We start from the raw sequence: 15,961 nt of genomic DNA, 5'->3' as shown, positions 1-15,961 counted from the left end.
GAACTCTCTCCCCATGGCCTTCATTGCTCTGTTGAGTGGCCCATGCCTCCAGATGCCTATTGTAGATATATGTTCTGGGTCTCTCTGCATGTCAAGCAGGACCTCCAAACCCGGTAGCCTAAAACCAAAACAATGATCTTCTTACCACCCCCACCCTCTGTTCTAGGTGTTTCCGTTACAGTGCCTGCCACACCTCAGACTTTTCTAAGGACACTGCCTTGCTCACAGCCACTGATGAAGGGACAGATCTGTCAAGCCAAGTGGTCTATCACATAACCAGCAACTATAATGGATATGCCCAACGATGGGTCCCTGGGCAGCCAATCTCTGGGCTAACTAGAAGGCTGGATTGAAACTCCTGAACCAAACAGTCTCTCTTTTTCTAGGAATCAGGATCAGAGTAGCCAGTAGTTAGAAGAAAGGGGACACGGCCATAGAAGCAGCCTAGTCTCATACTGGTGTGAGTACCTGCTGAGGGCCTGGGGCTGTTCCGTATCCAGACCCACTGTCTGGCCTCCAAGGAGTCTCACTCTCCTAGAATGCTGATGTTGGGTTTGAATGAGGTTCCACTTCCCTTTTTCATCCCACCACATCCCTACAGTTAATCATCCCTGTCTTAAATTTCTTTTGCTTACAACCAAGAAATCTTAACTATGCCTTTGCCCTCTGACCAGGTGCAACTCCCAAATCTCAGACTCAGAGAAAGGTACTATAAGCCACCCTGTATCCATAATTGAAACCTGGACAATAACCGATCCTCCTTCTCACTCCTTCTTAGACTCCACTGAATTGTTTTTGAGATAGGGCTACCCAGGCTAGACTCCAGTGGTGCCATCTCAGTTCACTGTAACCTTGACCTCCCAGACTGAAGCAACTTTCCCATCTCAGCCTTCCAAGCAGCTGGGACTACAGGCACACGTCACCATGCTCAGTAAGTTTTAATTTTTTTGTATGTGAAGACTGGGGGTGGTGGGGAGGCAGGGTAGTCTCCCTATGTTGCCCAGGCTGGTCTTGAACTCCTGGGCTTAAGTGATACTCCTGCTTCAACCTCCAAAGGTGCTGGAATTACAGGCATGCACCATCACACCTGGCCTCAAGATTTGTTTTTAAATCCATCTATTATGTCTTCATCCAAAGGCTGATTAATAGTCTTTTCCTTTGTATTAATATGCGTGGGCTACCATTAACAAAATACTATAGACTGGGGGGCTTAAACAACAGAAATTAATTTTCTCACAGTTCTGGAGGTTGGAAATCCATGATTAAGGTGTCAGCAGGATTGTTTCCTGGTGAGGCTTCTTTTCCTGGTTGTAGATGACCTCTTCTCTGTGTAAGAGCCTGGAGAGAGAGTGCTCTCTAGTATCTCTCTCTTCTTAGGATCACATCAGTTCTACCAGATTAGGGCTCACCCTTATGCCCTTATTTAACCTTAATCACCCCTTTAACAACCCTATTTCCAAATAGAGTCACACTGCCGGGTTAGAGCTTCAGCATGTGAATTTGGGAGGAACACAGTTTAGTCCATGACACTCTCCAAATCTGCTCCTCCTGCTTTATTTCCCGTCTCTGCAATGCACCCAAGCTAGGAACTCTGTAGTCCCCTTCCTTGCTCCCTCTCCTTTATGTAAAATCCGCCCCATTCGGTTCGTGCTCTTCGGTTCCAATGGCATCACACTAATTCAAGCCACTTCTGCTGTTTAGTGATGCAGCAGACAGAGTAGAAGGTGAGACTGGAGGCAGCACCACCCACGGGAGTGTGAGCAGCCTGCAAACATGTCCAGGCTGAGTTTAGTCTCTGGTCCTTGGTCCTCTGTATCCTTTAACTTAGACTATTGATGTAAGTTTCTTTTCCTTAAAAACCAACAAACCAAACTATAACATATTCCCTGCCTAGTCCTTTACGGGGGTCCACCACTCTCCGAAACCAGCCTCGCCCGCCAGCTCTTCCTTGCAAACACTTGTCTCTCATCCTACCTTGGCGCTTGTGCCCTTGGCCATACTCTTCATCTCCTGGCTCCACAACTTAACTCCCAGTGATCTTTTGGGAATGGTTTCACATGTTACTTTCTCTTGGAAGCACTCCCTGACTTCAGCAGTCCTGGGCTTCCCTTTCTCTATAGCAAGAGAGTGCAGCATAGTGGTAAGTGTATGGGCACTGGCACCAAACAACTTGGATTCCAATTCTGGCACTGCCACTTGTGTGTTATGTGACCTTGGGCAAAACGCTCACCTTATTGTTTGTAGAATAGGGGACTGCTGTGAGGATGAATGAGTTAATATTGATCAAGAGCTTAGAAGAGTGCCTGTTAAGCGCTCATTCATATTAGCAATCACCATGATCCTGTCTTGGTCACCTCAGCCACTGAATTGTGAGTCTTCCAGTCTTAGCTCAAGTCCTCTGAGGCACCTTCTCTGGCTCCGTATGGCAGATCTCTCCTTTGGTTTCCCAGGACTTTGGACAGACCCATGTTTTAGAAGTTCCATGTACTATAATTCCTATTTTTCTTCTTAACCAGACTCCTTAGGCTTCATTCAAGGAGAGGTGCTTATTTATTATTATTGTTATTATTTGCATTCACATTGCCTAGCATAGTTACTGGCACATAGAAGGTAGTCAACAAATGTTTCTTGCATGTATTGTAATTGTGAATGTACATGCCTGTATCACCCATTAGGCTGTGAGCTCCTTGTATCCATTCATTTTTCGCACAGGGAGAAGGACTGGAGTGCTAACTCAGACAGGGCATGGGCTTGGAGCCAGATAGCCTCACTGAAGTCAGGCAGTGCTACTTTCTGGGTGTGTAACCTTGAGCAAGTCACTTTTCCAGTCTCATTCTGATTAACTCAATCCATAACCCCAGCCTGGGATCTACCCTCACTGCAGCGTGCTTTGTATCTGGAACCTCAGTGCCCATCCATGTCCCAGGCCTTTCTCCAGACAGCTCCCCTCTGCCTAGGATGCCCTTCCCTCTTACACACTTGATACAGTCCTAGTTATCTGTTAGGACCCAGCTCACGCATGTCTTTGAGGCTTCTAGAAAGCCATCTCTGACCTTTGTCCTATGGTAATACTTCTATATTATTTTATTATAATAATGTCTTCCCAGCAAGGCTACTGTGTGTGTGTGTGTGTGTGTGTGTGTGTGTGTGTGTGTGTGTAAGAACAGTTTCAGGTCAGGCACAGAGGCTCATGCCTGTAATCCTAGCACTTTGGGAGGCTGAGGTGGGCAGATCACCTGAGGTCAAGAGTTGGAGTCCAGCCTGACAAACATGGTGAAATCCCATCTCTACTAAAAATGCAAAATTATTCAGGCATGGTGGTGCATGCCTGTAATCCCAGCTACTCAAGAGGTCAAGGCAGAAGAATCGCTTGAACCTGGGAGGCAGAGGTTGCAGTGATCCAAGTTCGTGCCATTGCACTCCAGCCTGGACAACAAGAGCCAAACTCCATCTCAAAACAAACAAACAAACAAAAAAACAGTTCCAAAGGGTCATAAACACAGCCTGCAATATGTATTCAAAGCCAGGCAAACAGGAAACACCACAAAGCATCAAAAGAAAAGAGATACTTGACTAAATCCTAGACTAAAATGATGTTAGTCAGGTCTTCTAAAAAGTTAGACTAACTTTTCTTTAAAAAGTACTTATTATGTATAAAATGAGAGGGAAGGAGGTGAAGAATTCATTAATATTGGGAAGATCCTTTGAAGGCAAAGACTGCAGGGCGAGAGTGCTAAGGTGTCGGATTACTATGTAATTAGGGATCAGTTCTGTTCCAGATCGTCTCTATCTCTGGCAGAGTATCCCTTTATTTTTGCAAACAATTGAATTCTTTCATTCGTAACCTTTCCCTTTATATGGAGGTGGTTCTGAGGGGATTCATCAAAGAGCTTGGAGATCATCAGCTGAAGCAGGTTGTCTTTATATACCATGTTATGGAAATGAAATCTTTATCTCCCTTTCTGTTTTTAAAACAGGATTTAAATTCTGTCTTTGAAAATGAAAGCCTTCCCAGAGTATACTCTGGAACTTACGTCTCTGAGAGATATAAACCCATCAAGAGTGCTCAATGGTACATTGATAAGTTTTTCCTTTTCACCTGCAAGAAAGAAACTTGTATTTCTTTTTTAATGACTTTCATTTTGTGGGCATTAGTTTGATTCTTCTGGGTCCTAACTTACTTTTCTGGATGAATTAGACTGTCTTTAATTTGCTGCTTGATGCTTGTGTGGGAGTGAGCCATGCTTTGTTTCCAGAACTTCTTCCCTGTGGGATGTTGAGGTGTTAGTGCCAATTTTTTTTTTTTTTTCAAAGAAGGATGGAAGAGTCAAGTTTAGTACTAAGGATTAACTCAGCAGTGGTTGCTAAACTCTTTGAAATCATTAGATGAAAAGCAAAAATAGATCTGTACTAAGTATATATATCATTGTTATTTTTGTTATTATTGTGGGGATTTTCCATTCAGAAAGTATATTATGACTGGACAATTTTCTCTCCAGATTTATGATGTTTTGTTTAGGAAAAATGTGTTTCTTTGACAAGTACTTTTTACTTTTTACTTTTTTTTTTTCTTTCTCAAGATAACTTTCTTGTCTTGGTAGAAGCTGAACCTCACGGGATTCATTGTATCCGGGCACTGTGTTCAGTGCCCACCACAGACCCCAGCACACAGTAGGGACCGATTTGTTGAAATGAATTGAATCTAATGGCTTGCCATTTTGAAATGGTATCACATAGATGTAATTAAATATTGTTTCCTCATTAATGAATTTCATGCAAGATTTTGGCATTTTTAACCATTTTCTTTTTGAAATTCCAATTCTCCAGGTTTCATGGTCTGTCCAAGGATTCTAGCACTGTATCTGTGACCTAGGTAGGGAGAAGGAAGCCAGATTCCATAAGGACAGTTTCTGCCCAGGCTTCTGCCCGGTGTTTTCCCTGGCTGTACTTCCCACCCCACCAGCCCACACCTGCACTGCAGAGGCACGGGACCAGTTCCACCCAACACCTTCTGGCTGTCCTGAAATAAACCGACAGAACTTGCCACTCCCGGTACACCACCAGGCTCTGAGTTGGTTAACAATTCGCTGAGAAGACAGCTCTAGAATTGCTTCTGCCTACGAAGGGTGAGGATGGGTATACGTAAGAGATTTCCAACTTGACAAATCCATTTGAGAAGGCTGAATTTGCAGTTTGAGGGAGTTTGTTCAAGGAGCATCTGTATGAACATTCTGCTGGAGCAGCCTGCGGACCGAAATTCACAAGGCTGGCACTTCGAGGTTCAACTTGATTCTACAGGCTCTGTGGTCTCATCCCAAAGTCACAACCCACACAACTGGCATTTTCCCTGGTGGCTTGGATTAGACAATAATCTCCCAAGCTTTACTTCCGAGGCAAGATCTTAAAAAAAAAAAAAAAAAAAAAAAGAAGTTTGCATTTCTACAAGCAATGGATGTCAATTTCTGTTGTTCCACATTCTTACCATCATTTGGTATTGTCAGGGTCTTTTNAAAAAAAAAAAAAAAAAAAAAAGGTGGGGGTGGGGACAGATAGGGAAGGGATTGTGATCTACGTATCTGTTCACTTCCAGTCAGGGATTTGTGCCCCAATGTCCCTGGGTTGGTGGAGGCATCAGCCTTGAGGGTGGTGCCACAAAGGGCTGTTCCCTGAGACAAACAAGCAGGGAGGGTTGGTTTTCTTAGCTGCAAGTGGCTCTCTGGGAGCTAGGGAAGAAAGGAAAGGGAATGACTCTGAGAGTCTCCTGTCCTGCAAACCTCTTTGCCAGTGGAGTTGAGATACTGCCCAGTCTTCCCTAGACACTAGTTGCCTACTCTTCCATCAATTACATTTTAAAGAGCTATAGCCAAACACCACCAAGGTCTCTATCTTTGAGGATTTCTGCTAATCGTTACATTCAGATAAGAAATCCCCAGGCATTTCTCAGTGTTTCCAGAAATGTGTTACTAATTCAAAGGTGCTGAAATCCGAAGGTTATTTACATACAAATTGTGTAACAACCACCCTGGAATCTATTTGCAATTCCAACATGCTTTCTTGAGAGTAAGGTAATTGTGTCTCCATTTTAGGCATGGTGTGGGGATGAGAGGGAAATGCTGTTGTTCTAGAGGCAGAGATTAGTGCTTTTTTTTTTTTTTTTTTTGAGACGGAATCTTATTCTGTTGCCCAGGCTGGAGTGCAGTGGCATGATCTCGGCTCAGTGCAACTTCTGCCTCCCAAGTTCAGGCAATTCTCCTGCCTCAGGCTCTCGAGTAGCTGGGATTACAGGCATGCACCACCCCACCTGGCTAATTTTTGTATTTTTACTAGAGACAGGGTTTCACCATGTTGGCCAGGCGGGTCTCGAACTCCTGACCTCGTGATCTGCTTGTCCTGGCCTCCCAAAGTCCTAGGAATACAGGCGTGAGCCACTGCACCAGGCCAAGTGCTTCTTTGAAAACATCTACTGTTACAGCAAATAGCAAACTGAATGCACACTTTGCAGAAGATTGAGATTTCTTTTAATCTATATAAAAAAGCAGCTGTCCCTCTCCACTCGCCCCCTCTCTTCTGCCATCAAAAGGAGGAAAACAACAATGAAATTACATTTTTCAGAAAAATATTGTTTATGAAGCCAAAATCAAGATGATCAAGGCCTCATTTTGGTAAACATTCATAGGATTTTAATTTAGCACAACATTTTAGATATTTTTCTTCTCTGGCCATTGGAAAATTCATTTCCTACCCATTTCCTTCTACCTAATGAAGCATCATTAATAGATTCCATAAGGTGATGTTAAATAAAACCCCACACACAACAAAAGCAATATAAATGGAATTATCAAGAGGGAAAGAGTGAAGTAGTTAACAAATATAAATGGATCAGCTCATACAATTATTTTAAAATTTTTTTCCAAGCCAGGGTCTCCCTGTCACCCAAGCTGGAGTGAAGTGGCACTCTGCTCACTGTAGCCTTGACCTCCCTGGGCTCAGATGATCCTCCCACCTCAGCCTCCTGAGTACCTGGAACCACAGGCATGAACCACCATGCCCAGCTAATATTTGTATTTTCAGTAGAGATAGGGTTTCACTACATTGCCCAGGCTGGTCTCAAACTGCTGGACTCAAGCAATCTACCCACCTTAGCCTCCCAAAGTGCTGGGATTATGGATGTGAGCCACCACACCTAGCCTCAGCCCATACATTTTTTAAATGATTTCTTTTCCTACAACGTAAAAATTAAAAATGAAGTAAGTTGTATAGATATTCATTTATATAATCATTGCATCTAAAACCGTTACACTGTAGAATAGTACAAATAAAAAATAAAGTAATTAACATGATCCAGGGAGAGCTTAATCAAGGCCAACACTCTGTTTGCCTCCTGTTAATTTGTAACTAGTTTGTTGCTACTGCTATACTTTTGATACCCAGCTTTGTAGACTGCAAGCAAAACACTGGAAGCTCAACAAATTGCTCTGATATCTTTTTGTGCTAAATTGACCCTTATTGATACTGTTAAAAATCTAAAGCTGCGTTCTGAATGCGTTTTCTTTGGGAAAATAAAGATTCTTTTCTTTTCTTTTCTTTTTTTTTTTTTTTTTTTTTTGAGCATAACAATTTAAGAGGAAGGGACAGGAATTACTGTTTAATATTTTCAAAAGGCAATTAGTCTGTTAACTGATCCCACCTCTATTGTATAAGTAGCATTTTAACAAAAGAACTGAGCTAACGCACTTGTAATAATAATATGTAACTTAATAATATGACCTTTGTATGGTGTGTTGGAGTTTACAAAGCACTTGTGTATTATCTCATTTAAACTCCACAACAAAAAAGGAGAAAGTGCTATTATTATTCTACACTTGACAGATAAGAAAACAAGTTGAGAATATTTAAACAACTTGCCTCCAGATAACCCAGGTATTAAGATGCAGGGCCAGGAATTGAACCCTCGGCTTATATCCCAAAGCCTGTATTCCTTCACTATACTTACAGCTGCCACCTAAAAATTGCAGAAGTACTACATGGGGCTCTGAGAAATAATCTTAGAGCTTTGGGCAGAGCTTCTCTCAGTAACTGATAAAACCCACTCAGATCCCTTCCTTCCTGACAACTCACAGCTCAAATGTCATGGAAAAGAAACACTTCCTACCTCTCTCGCCTTTCTCCCGCCCCCGACAACACTCTTCTATTCAGGCTGTCAGATTCATCTTGCAAAGCATTTGGGACTCAGGGAAGGGGGGGTGCACATTGCCTTGATTCTCATGACAATGACAACTAAACTGTTACATTAATTGTTGAGGGGGAAGAAAGGGTACAGATTATTCACAAAGAACAGCTAATTCCCAGCTTACCTCGGGTTATGAAATACCTGCTTTAACTTGATCTTAACCCTCTCCTAGCTCAGATCTGAAATCATCTACTGGAATTCAGTTTTAGACAGAAAGACACACAGCTTATAAAGCTATTCACTCCCAGAAAATTAGGAATAATATACTGTCTGAGAAACTGAATTAATTAGATATCAGCGGTCAATTAACTAAAAGGTCACACAGAGCTGGCACCAAGGCCAACCAAAGCCACGGCAACACAAGGGTATGGGGGAGGCGAGGGTCCATGAGTAATAAGACAACTGGTTTGCAGCAAGAATTTTTCTTCCCTGGAACCAAAGATCCTTGACTATCCTATTGAAAACAGACTTATATTAGCAAAATCTTGACCAATAATACAAATCAGGCTGTGCTCACATGCTAGGTAGTAAAGCAACTGAACTGCAAATGGGGAGAGCTAAATACACCATGGAAAAACACAGGTGGGCTTCATGGATGGGGAGAACTTTGGGTTACCCTTTGGGGAGTATTTGGTTAAGCCATTGTTGATCTCATTCTGAAGAGTGACTCAGAGAAATCTGTGTTCTGGGAATATAACTTTTTTTTTTCTGTTTGTTTGTTTTTTTAAAAGAGATAGGATCTCACTATGTTGCCCAAGCTGGTCTCAAATGCGTGGGCTCAAGGATTCTCCCACCTTGGCCTCCTAAAATTCTAGGAGCCACCATGTCCAGTCATGAATGCTGATTTTTTAAAATGTACAAGGGAATTTGGAGAAGGAAGATGCTTAGAAGGACCTGAGACAAGGAAGAGCAAAATCTGAGGGACACTGCAGAGCACCTTCTAGAATATGTGATATACACATGGATTAAAAGGAATCCAATAAAGACATCCTCAACAAGGGACCTGGGCTCTAGCTGGAGCGCTTCTGCTAATTTGTTATGAGACCTCTGACTTCAGGCAAATTGAACTTTTCTGGACCTCAGTTCTTTCATCTGAAAACAAGTAAGTTGCCTTCTTTTTCTAACATTAAAAACATTCTTGGGTCCTGGCCTGGTGGCTCACGCCTGTAATCCCAGCACTTTGGGAGGCCCAGGTGGGCAGATCACTTGAGGTCAGGCATTCGAGACCAGCCTGGCCAACATGGCGAAACCCCGTCTCTTACTAAAAATACAAAAATTATCTGGGTGTGGTGGTGCATGCCTGTAGTCCCAGCTACTTGGGAGGCTGAAGCAAGAGAATCTCTTGAACCGAAGAGGCGGAGGCTGCAGTGAGATGAAATCGTGCCACTGCACTCCAGCCTGGGCGACAGAGTAAGACTCTGTCTCAAAAAAAAAAAAAAAAATTATGATTTTAACAATTCAAACCTTAAGGACAGGGGAAATCATGTTTTAGTTGAAAGAAACAATGAAATTGAGGGGAAAGAAAAGCTTCTTATTGAGGGATTGTATAACTCTATTTTGTCTGAGGATGCTGTGGCCATACTCTGAGTATAACATCATTCTATCTAAGGATGCTCTAGTTTTACTATAATCGTAACTCTCTATTATTTTCTTTCTTTTTTGGAGACAAGGTCTTGCTCTGTTGCCCAGGCTAGAATGCAGTGGTGTGACCACAGCTCACTGCAGTCTCAACCTCCCAGGCTCGAGCAATCTTCCTGCCTCAGCCTCCCAAGTAGCTGGGACTACAGGTATGTGCCACCATGTCTGGCTAATTTATTTTTTGTAGAGATGAGGTTTCACTATGTTTCCCAGGCTGGTCTAGAACTCTCAGCCTCAAGAGATCCTCCCAGCTCAGCCTCCCAAAGTGCTGGGATTACAGGCATGAGCCACCACACCTGGCCTCTATTACTTTCTGAGGATGTACTGGTATGCAGATGTTTCTCAATTTAACTCCAGATAAACCCATTGTAAGTTGAAGAATTGTGTTGAACCATCATAAGTTGGGGATGTCTGTACTCTGAGTGTAATTACATTATTCTCTAAGAATGCCTCAGTCATGTGTAGCTCTATTATTCTGTGAGGTTGTCTAAGTCATATACTGAGTATAACTCAATCTCTGAGTTTATTTCAGGTACTTCCATGGTTCTAAGAATATTTTCGGCTAGATAACCACTTCCAAATACTCCACTTGTATTTCTGTTGCTAATTATAAAATGTTTTTACTGGTAAATAGCCATTACATCTAAAATTCTTCCGCTTTTTCTTCTACAGAATGCAAAGTCTTAATGGTAGATTTCTAAGTAACCACTGAATTTGAAAAAAGTCTTTCTCTCACTAGTTAGAGGATAGAGACCGAGTCTCCATTCGCTTCTGCATTAACAGGCACCAGTGTTGTCCCTTGCACATAGCAGACCAGTAAAAGTTTTTGAATGAATGAATGGGTCAGTAAGTAAATGAATGACTGAGTTCCAACTCTCTAAGCTTTGGAAAAACTGCCATAGCCTTATCAAACAGAGAAGTAATCAAGAACACTCCGTATTGCAGTTAAAAAAAAATACCCATATCTGGTTATACAGTTGTCCCTTGGTATCTGAGGGGCATTGGTTCCAAGATACCCTCCCCAGCAGGATACCAAAATCTGAGGATGCTCCAGTTACTCATATAAAATGGTGTTGTGTTTGCATATCACCTACATGCATCCTCCCATGTACTTTAAATCATCTCTAGATTACTTATAATACCAATACAATATAAATGCTATGAAAGTAGTTGTTGCACTGTGTTGTTTTTATTTATGTTATTTTAATTGTTTTATTTATATTTAGAATATTTCCAATGTAAGGTTGGTGGAATCTGAGAATGTGGAACTTACAGACAGCCAATTGTCTATAGACATTCTTGGATCATGAATGTGGTATGGTGACTGTGCATGGTAACTGGCGTTCATACTGTATGTAACTCATTTCAAACAGCGATTCGTTAAAAAGAGAGAAGTCACAGGGTAGCAAATGCAAGCTTTGCTAAAAGGTGCTTACAGTATATAATGTTCCATGTTGCTTCTTTAGACAATGGTATGAAGTGTTTGGTATAGAAGTCAAGAAGAACAAATTAACCTATTGAGTGAATTTATTCTGTTTAAATGTGAGATAATTCATGATTTTTTTTTTTTTTTTTTTTTTTGGGGGGGGACGGAGTTTCGCTCTTGTTACCCAGGCTGGAGTGCAATGGCGCAATCTTGGCTCACCGCAACCTCCGCCTCCTGGGTTCAGGCAATTCTCCTGCCTCAGCCTCCCGAGTAGCTGGGGTTACAGGCACGCGCCACCATGCCCAGCTAATTTTTTTGTATTTTTAGTAGAGATGGGGTTTCACCGTGTTGACCAGGATGGTCTCGATCTCTTGACCTTGTGATCCACCCGCCTCGGCCTCCCAAAGTGCTGGGATTACAGGCTTGAGCCACCGCACCCGGCCCGATACTTTATTCATTAAAAAAAAAAACTGAACCTCAGTCTAGTGATAAGGTTTTTGTTTGTTTGTTTTTTGTTTTTAATTTTTTGAGACACAGTCTCACTCTGTAGCCCAGGCTGGAATGCAGTGGCACAATCTCCCCTCACTGCAACCTCTGTCTCCCAGGTTCAAGTGATTCTCCTGCCTCAGCCTCCCAAGTAGCTGGGACTACAGGCGTGCACCACCATGCCTGGCTAATTTTTGTATTTTTAGTAGAGACAGGGTTTCACGGTATTGGCCAGGCTGCTCTTGAACTCCCAACCTCATGATCCACCCACCTCAGCCTCCGAAAGTGCTGGGATTACACACATGAGCCGCCGTGCCCAGCCGGTAAGGTTTTTAAAATTCTTGGCTGTCACCATAACGGAATGACAAATGAGATTTCTCTCTGTCTGAGAAAATTAGGTAATTTAAGGAAAGTGAAAAGTCTCAGGCATGGTACATGAGTCCGATTATATCAAGTTCTTCGTATTAGTTTCGGGTAGTATTTTATTAGGGCCAGAGTTATCAGAAGAGCTACGGGATGTGAACATCAGAATGACTATAACATAATGGTCTTATTAAAGCAAATCAGTGTGTGGGGGTTACGGCAATGAATGAGGCACTCGGCTGCTTTCAATGCAGGAACTGCAAAGTAGGCTGTGGGGTTACACCAATGAGCCACTTGGGGTGGTGCTGCCAAACATTTCAACAATTACTTATTCAGGAAGTGCCCCCACTATGGTGGTAAACCCTGAGATCCTAAGTAAATTAGACCATGAGTTGGGTGAGGAGCTCCCATGTTTGCAGACGAGAGGGCATAAAATCTCAAGATAGTTGCAGGTCAAACTAGTGTGGAGTTGAAATAATGCTGTAAAACTTCAAGTAAATAAAGGCCCTCCTCAAAACGGCTTAGGTTTGAAGGAAATGACTTCAAGTATATAACTGAGTTAATGGATATAGACCATGTGTTTACCGTCTGATTTATAGTCTAACCCTACAGACTCAATAATGGTCTATTTGTAAGATATAGACCATGGATTTATAGTCTAACCCTACAGACTCAAATATTTAATAACAGCTTCCCATCCTGCAATGTAATTCATAGATGATATAACCTAATTTCACCTATAATCTCAAAAATCACTATATAGCGAGGTACCTGGAGAAGTCAAATTCATAGAAACAAGTTAGAATAGTGGATGCCAGGGGTTGGGGGTGGAGGGAATGAGGAGTTACTGTTTAACGGATAGAGTTTCTGTTGTGCAAGATGGAAATTCTCTGGATGGATGATGGTGATGGTTAGCACACAATGTGAATGTACTTAAGGGCCACTGAACTATAAGCTTAAAAATTGTCAAGATGGTAAATATTACATGCATTTTACCACAATTCTAAAAAATCATGATGCTGCTCTACTTATAAAAGAGACATAAAGGGCAAGTCATTTATTTTGAATTAATACAAACAACAGAATGTTAAGTTTGGGCACAGCTATGCCGGAAGAAGTGATATGGTGGTGAGAAGCTGGTTATCTCTGGAATCACCATGAATGTGTGTGCTACAAACCCAGTCGGCTGTAAGTGCCTTTCCAGAGAGCAATGCTGCTGTGCACAGGATTTGCCAAATGGTGGCTAACTCAGAAAGTTCTACAGAAAGCCAGGCACAGTTTTGTCTATATGTATATGGTAGTTGCATTTTTTTCTTTAAAATCTTGCAAAATATATGTTATGTTTATATGTAAAACAAATTGAATTCATAGATAATTCTAAGCAGATTTTTCACCTACAGACTGGGTTGGAAGTGAAAGTTGTGAAGGACACAGGATAAGTTTTTGTGTTTCAAGACTGTTCCTTGCATTTGCTGGACATCTCCTATCTCTGGTCCCTGCCTACCAAATCAGTAGCACCCCAAAGTCATTGTGACAGCCCAAATCCCACCAAGTTTCCATCAAGCCTCTTCTTGAAAGCCACTGGCATGTGCTGGCCATACTTTGTGCCCCAGATTCAGGCACCCTCTCAGTAGTGCTGGTCAACTCCCTCATTCCACTATGATTTCCTCAGTCTTGGAGCTCATAGTTTGATTGCCTCTTATTGATTATAATTAATAAAAAATAAAATGACTTTTAACAGTGCTGTCTAATTAGCTGAAAACCAAATAATATAGGATCTTAAATAAACACACTCTCCTGTTTTATAAACATACAACTCCTTTTATAAAAGCTGACAAGTTAGCTGATGTCAGATATTTGTTCTAAATATGAGCCCTCCATGCACATTGCCATGGGACTTGTGATGCCCTTAGGTAGCACAGTATCCTCCAGCCATTTGAGAAGGATTAACTAACACTCAAATTGGGTCCCAGTTAACACATACTTCTACTGTGGCCTTTCCAAACACACAAAAAGTAATTCTCAGAGTGCAAGGGCTTTGAGGGAAGGCCTTTGAGTGCCTCCCACATAGCTCTGAGCACGGAAGGCACTCCAATACATTACCTGTTGAACTGAATTTGTCTATGTAAAGATATTTATAATAACTACCAATATTAATTAATCAAAACTCACTAGCTTCAGTCCCTCCAGATAGACAGCATTTTAATGTACTATATTTCACTTTCAAGTAAGTCATCTCACAATTGATAAAGAGACATGTGAGTTGCTGTGAAGATCAAAAGCTTTTGCACAGGTTCTTCTTCCAGTGATTTTTATGATAGATAAAATGAAGAACCTGGAATCTGCAGAGTAATTATGTTTGATAGTTTCACGTCGTCATTTATTCATTCCCAGGATAAAACTCTTACTCCTGGGCCCTACGAGAAACAAGTTTGGCTAGGACAAGCAACCCCCAATTATAGTGATATCTTTGCTGTGGAAAAAAAAAATAAACGTGTAATTAAATTTTGCAGGTGCAACAATCCTGCTACCACGAACCATGGAGGAAATCTGTGAAATTATCCTGAGCAATTTTCTCCAGTGTATTTTGGAAATTAGCCCACCTGGAGACATAAACCCACAATTTCCTCTGCTATTGTCTTATCACATTCATCTTGTCTTAAACGCTGAGCCTCCTGTTGCAGAAAGAAACAGGTTTGAACACCCGAATCTCAGCAATGGACTAGAATATTTCAGAAGTTTGAATTCCAGACCCATTGACTTTCACGGTGGCTTTAAAAGACCATAAAAACCAACCGAAAGTACTGCAGGGCATAAACTAACCTGCCAGCAAAGCATCGCCGAGTGGTGGCAACTCGGATACGCGTGCAGACTTGAAAATACAGAGCGCCGAGCCAAAGCCTGAGTTCCTGGGAAACCGCGCGCAGTGTCTCCCAGGAACGTGGTGTGCGTGCGGGCAGGGCTCGGGAAACAAAGCGAGCTCACGCCAGACTCTGCGACCCCCCGGACAGGGCCGTTTCTAACTTTCCTCTCTGTCTCTCCAGGAGTGGCAGGAGGGGCTTGATGCAGACACCAGAACAAAGACAGCCAGGTCAGAAATGGTGTGGTCTGTTTCTGCAAGTCCCGGTCTTTGTGACCCGGGGAAATGGCTTAGCCTCTAGCTTGCCAGCTAGAAAAGAAAAGCCTTTATTTGCTCAAGTGCTTTGGGATCTTCAAAGGAAGACTCTGAACTATTATTCAAATATTTGTACATCATTTAGGCTGTGCTCTTCAGACTTCATTATGCTCCCCCAAACTTCCCAGGGAGTTTGGATCACCTAGAAACTTTAGCATGCCATCTTCCCTTCCTCCTTCTGCCCTCCCTAAAGCCTCATCGAAAGCACTGATCTTTTGATTATTGGAGCTTCTGAAACAGAGCCAAGGATGAGGCTTTAAGTGTCAACGGCGACAATATTCAGCGTTACCTTGCTATTAGCATGCCTTGCTTGCTTTTTTACTTCGTACAGATGCTTACACATTCCAGACACATGGACGTGTAAGTAAATACATGTACTCACAGAAGAATACACCCCATACCTGTCTTGGCACTCCTATGTCCATACTCCGGTGGATAGATAGCATCGCTTCCGGGAAGCTTTGCTAACAAACTGCTCCGCTCGCTTCAGTAGGGGTAGATGTCCCTTTACAGCCCTCTCCAGGTTCTTATACACACAGCACTTTTCACCGCGCCACGTAATTGTGTGTTATTGTTTGTCGTACCATTTGACTACAAATTATTTGAAGACAAAAACTGTATTGTTTATTGCTGTTTCTCCTGT

General features: G+C 42.2%; 1 protein-coding gene and 1 long non-coding RNA gene across 2 annotated transcripts in view; one reads left to right on the top strand and one right to left on the bottom strand.

The window, feature by feature from the left end:
* Positions 1 to 15,961, bottom strand: part of KCTD1 (potassium channel tetramerization domain containing 1) — a 215,683-nt gene that overhangs the window by 119,961 nt on the left and 79,761 nt on the right. The gene's annotated exons all lie outside the window — the stretch shown is intronic.
* On the top strand, positions 9,098 to 15,614 carry LOC119466966. Its single transcript, XR_005195478.1, has 2 exons — positions 9,098 to 9,332; positions 14,657 to 15,614. It is a non-coding gene; the product is annotated as an uncharacterized LOC119466966 (long non-coding RNA).

The sequence above is a fragment of the Cebus imitator genome, unplaced genomic scaffold (genome assembly GCF_001604975.1).
Source record: "Cebus imitator isolate Cc_AM_T3 unplaced genomic scaffold, Cebus_imitator-1.0 Scaffold12, whole genome shotgun sequence".
NCBI lineage: Eukaryota > Metazoa > Chordata > Mammalia > Primates > Cebidae > Cebus > Cebus imitator.
Note: the sequence above shows the minus strand (reverse complement) of the source record. Positions and strands in the feature narration are given on the sequence as shown.